The sequence below is a fragment of the Mustela nigripes genome, chromosome 5, assembly GCF_022355385.1.
Source record: "Mustela nigripes isolate SB6536 chromosome 5, MUSNIG.SB6536, whole genome shotgun sequence".
NCBI lineage: Eukaryota > Metazoa > Chordata > Mammalia > Carnivora > Mustelidae > Mustela > Mustela nigripes.
In genome coordinates this window covers 119,032,281-119,037,718 of record NC_081561.1, presented here as the reverse complement: position 1 = coordinate 119,037,718, position 5,438 = coordinate 119,032,281, and positions in this window count along the sequence as shown.

The following is a 5,438-nucleotide window of genomic DNA, read 5'->3' as shown; positions in this document are numbered from 1 at the left end:
CACCCAGCAGCTAGTTTTATCAGCCTTCCTTCCAGAGCAAAATTACGTTGGATGAAGGGTCACATAACTCTTAAGGCAACGTATCTGGCACTAGGACAATAATCTAAATCACATTGTTTTGGAGCTTATCTTTAAACAAACCTGCCATAGCGAAAATCCTGAGCACAGTAGATTAACCCTTTCAAAGCAGTCCTCACTTTACGGCTTATGTTAGAGTAGTCTGTGTCCATGAACTTATTCATCTCTCTAGTCCCACCTAGAAACACTTATCAAAATAAATCTCTGTTGACAGGAAGAAAGGAAAAGAGAGCAAATGCCAAAAATGCAAATATTGCCACAATTACAGGCAAACAAGAAAAAAAAAACTTTAGTTATAACAACAGGAAGGATCATTTTCATAAAAAAGTCAGCAAGAGGGGCGCCTGGGTGGCCCAGTGGGTTGGGCCGCTGCCTTCGGCTCGGGTCATGATCTCAGGGTCCTGGGATCGAGTCCCGCATCGGGCTCTCTGCTCAGCAGGGAGCCTGCTTCCCTCTCTCTCTCTCTCTCTGCCTGCCTCTCCATCTACTTGTGATTTCTCTCTGTCAAATAAATAAATAAAAATCTTAAAAAAAAAAAAAAGTCAGCAAGAATCTAAAATCAAATAATATCAATATTTCTATTCTAAAAGTTAGAAACCTAGTTAGATATAATTAAGATACAATAAGTCATATGGATACTAACTATAAATACACAGAGATGTTCCTTCATTGTATATCAACATTTTATAACTGATGGGTGTGAAAAATGTAATAATCAGGTCGATTTTGTAAATGTTCCAACATTCCTCAAAAATGAACCTAACTTCCCTGTTTTCAGCTTTGTAGGTAAGTTATGTATCTTACTTAATATGACTGTTTAGGCTAGAAGCTATCTTTTCCAGAACAAGTTGCTTAGTTTGACCCCGAAACTAAGCAGGTAAGATCCATTATTGGATGTATTAATGGGCACCTGTTATAAAACATTCTGCCACATTCCAGACCTGGAAAGCTGAAGATTAGGCAAATCATGGTTTCTGGGAGCATGACAATGTACAGTGCATATCATTAGAATATTATAAGATATGTTATACTTGTCCCCAAATACATAAAAATATTACATTATAATGAACTCCATGATGAACAGAAAAAATCATCTGCACTTCCTCTGAGGGGCCAAGTTTCCTGATTTGTTCATGTGAACATTTCCCAATGTATAAACTTGCAAATAATAACTTGGAATTATTTAAAACAGAGACTGAACAATTGGCAAGGGTTTCTATCATTTTTATAAAATTTCTTGGTAGTTTTCTGGTGAGGAAGAGTAGAGAAACAATCATTCAATTATTTTGAACCATGTTCATTTGAAACTAGAGGTTATAAATTTGTGTCAGACTGTGAAGACTTTGCCATCTGTTCTAATCACTCATAGAAGAACAAAAAATGAAATCATAAGATTGTTACCTTCATGAATCGTTTAAGAGGAAAGAAAAATGGAATCTTGGTTTATGAAATTTTCTTCTCATAAAGTAGAATTTGAAATGTAATATCAATACTGTAACTTGTCATCATTTCCTGACATCTGTTTGAGGCTATACTTATAAATTAGGTTCTGGTTTAGTAGGCACCAGAAAACTTAGGCTTCGGAATTAAAAAAATAAACAAACAACTACAACAAAAAAAATCTCCGTTACACACTCAATGATCTTCTTAAGTGCTCCATATACTGATCTGATCAAGATGGGAACCCAACCCAGCAACAACTCAACGCAGAAGGTCCCTTAGCCGTGTTCCATGGAATCAGACACTAATCTGAAGACACCACCTCTGGGTAGAAAAGGAAATCTCTTTTTCCTCCAAAGGAAGTGTTTCCTTCCTCAGTTTCTCCCTGGAAAATGCAGTGTTGAAAAGGATTCTGAAGCCTCATATCAGCTTGCAGGGAGAGTGTTATAATTAATTGTCACTGTCTCCCTGGGTCATGAAATACCAGGAATGTGACAAAAAAGAGTTCTGCCCATTATGCCATTTCTGATCCTCTTCCAAAGTAGCTCTTCTGTCCTTTGATGAATTAACCCTCCAGAGGTTACATTTTCTTGTGTTAGCTGCTAAGAATCGCTTGTGGAAAAAAAAATTTTTTTCACTCCTTTGGTTCCGACTCTTAAAGTTTACTTTGGCATTTGGCATTCATACAGGAAAAGAAAAAAAAAAACTCTCCCATTAAAAGTTGTAAGCTTTAAAAGTAGGATAAAATCTAGTAATATCTCCTAATTAGGAAAAATGTCATCAAAGCCAAGGAATCTGTCAACTGTTTAGAGAAAGAGGAGAAATATGCATAAATAATATCCACATACTTACCTCAATCTTCATAATTCTTCAAAGAAGTTATAATCCTCATTTTACAGTTGAAGAAACAGAAGCTCAGAGACATTAAATAAATTCTTTAATGTCTCAAAACTAAAGTATGTGCCTAGGTCTATCAGTGCCCAAATTACAGACAGCTGGGTGAGTCACACACAAGATTTGGGGAACATTTTTGGCAATATGATAGCCCATGGAAGCTGACTTTTACTAGTATTAGCGTAATAATACAAGTTTAGTAGTGTTCCTTTTACTTCTCCTACAGAACTAAATGCTATCTCCTTAGATCTTTTCCAAAGATCTCTGTGTGTGTCTTTAGAAAAAGGCACACCCTACAGAATCCAGTAGTCTCTGTTGTCATTTTGATCGTTGCTTTTTATGTTTTTTTCATCACATCCCTTAAGAGTGAGTCTATGTCTTCCTTGCCATCATATCTTCAGTGTCCAACATAATGCCCACCCCATAATAGGCACTCACTATTTGTCGAAGGTTTTAAGAAAGGAGTTAATGTGTTTTAATCTCAGTGCCTGCATAAAACATTAACAACCCAAATAATGATGTGGCTTATGATTCCTGAAACCCGGAATGGAGTTAATAATGTAAAGAGTTAATAATGTAAAGAGGCCCAAGCCTCTTTTTAGCATATAAGGCATCGGGGGCCCTATAGGTAATTAAAAGAAGCCCAAGTATTAGTCAAGCTCACAGAACTTCAGAAGAGTTCGTTGGTACCATAAGCCCAATAACACAATGAGAGCTAGGTATGGATACCACCTGCCTACTTTAGGATGATCCTTCATGAATAGGACAAGAGGAAGACCTCTTTTTCTAGCCCTAGATTTCAATTTTTTCTAATTCCAATTTTCTCCCCATGTAATAAACCACCTTCATACTACAAGGAGTTAGGAGAAAGAAATGTCATCATGGTAATGGAACTACAAATTCACTCTCAACCACCTCCACTACTCAGCAAAAGCACAGTAGGTGTCGTTTCCAACTGACATGATCTCCCTCATAAACCCCTGCCCTGGGGCATAGTCTCATTTCAGTTAAGATAGCATCCAATCTAATAAATAAAGCAATCTTTTATCAGACATCAGTCACCTTTTGGATAAAAGCACTCGGTCTATCTTAAACTTGCCTTTTCTCTTATTTACATCCATCACTCTTCTCCACATTGATACCTGGGTTCACAAGTAGTTGTTGAGTTAATGAGTGAATGAAGAACTTCATGCAGGCAAGGGTAAAGGAGCCCTCACATTCCCATGGTAACCTCCACACCTTTGCAGGGCCCACTGTGGAATAGCCGGTCGGGCAAAACACACCGAACATGGCTGACCCTACCTTGACCATCCTCTAGCATTCTGCTGCTATCCACTGCTGCTATTTGCAGCTGTAAATCTGTGGCCTTTCTTTCTTGATGTGGCCAGGGTCTGGTGGAATATTACTGCTGGCTCAGTGTATTAACCAATCACCTTTCTAGCTCTGTAAATTTGATGCTTTAATATCTACCCTATGTGCATATGCCAAAAGATCTTTTTCTACACAACCCAATATGTTTCAATACCCTGCCATGACCTTCTGACTACCTTGTTGCCCACACCACTCCCCACTTGGGAGGAGTCCTCCTTTTGGGGACTGGAGAGTATTCAAATAGAAACAAGAAAACCCAGAGTCCACACCCCCAACCATCTCCTTCATCGGGTTCTCACACTCTGGGCCACTACACACCTGACCTAATCATCCTAGGGCCAGGTCCCAGACAACTAGGCAGAATCCCAAATGCCACAGAGCCTGCTGAAATTACTCAGATGGCCAATCCCAAGCCTACTCAGCCTGATCCTTCCCACAGAACCTCAGAAAAAGTTCTTTCCCATTGTTCTCTTTCCCCTCTGCCTCCTGACTAACCTCGTTGCTCTCCTGTGTGGCCCCCAATGGCATGGCATTGCCTCCTCCACTTAGAAACCATGAGTATCAAACTATCTTTTCAACGGCTATCCCGTCCTTATCTGTTGCTCTTATTATACCACATACTTTGTATTAATATGCTACATTTTAAAATACTCAGCTTCCTTTTGCTTGGATTTCAATGGTTAGAGATAATTCTAAGTGTCTGGTACATCTCCCCATATGTCCCCCAGGCTTGGGAATTCTGCCTTCAGCTTCCAATGTGAAGTCACCTTGACCCTGCAGGGCTGCGGGCTTGCCCAAGGCAGGTTTTCTGACTCAACCTAACATCTACACCACATGGGAATTGAGAGACAAGAGCCCAACTAGATCTGCTGTCTGGCCACACTGTTCTGTTAGGCTGTCACAAACAGGTAGAGAGCACCCTTCATGGGGTCCCAAATAAGAAGCTGAACATAACACCTCTAAATTTGGTATTCTCTCAAATTTTTAAGAACAATCATCTGTACTCTGGCTGAAAGCCCAGGACAGAGAGCTGCCTTCTTTCTTTCGTCTCCTTTCTCCGTAAGGAGAGGCTTTCCCAATTTCTCTTCTGGTTTACTCTTATACCACTGTTCTAAAATTCTAAGTTCAAGTTCTCTAAGCCTGACAATAGCGAGAGAGAGAGAGACTTTCTATTTCTTCTCTCTCTCTCTCTCCTTTTCTGTCTTTCTCTCTCTCTGCCCCCACCCAGCACTCTATATTACTCTCTCAATAACTAATATCTAGCTTTTTTTCTTGTGTATTGCACCATCCTCTCCTGTCATGCAAGGGTAAGCTGCGTGACTTAGACTGAAAAAGAAAAGGAACAAAAAGATAATTTAAGTAGTAAATTTAAATTAATCATTTTACATTTGCAAAAATATTATCCCTATTATATCAGCTCGTGATTGCCATCTTCAATCTTTACTTGGGCTTAAGATGGTATGCATCTTAAGATCAGGATCCCCTGATGATGATGAGTGAGCATCGCTCCTCAGAAATAAAATCCCTCTCTCCTATCTGTAGAAAAGATCATCAAGGCCAATGCTTTAAATTACAAAGAACATACATATCAACCAAATGAAAAGTGAAAAATAATCTATAAAATAGAAGTGTAGGTCATTGGTAAGTGGTTTGGT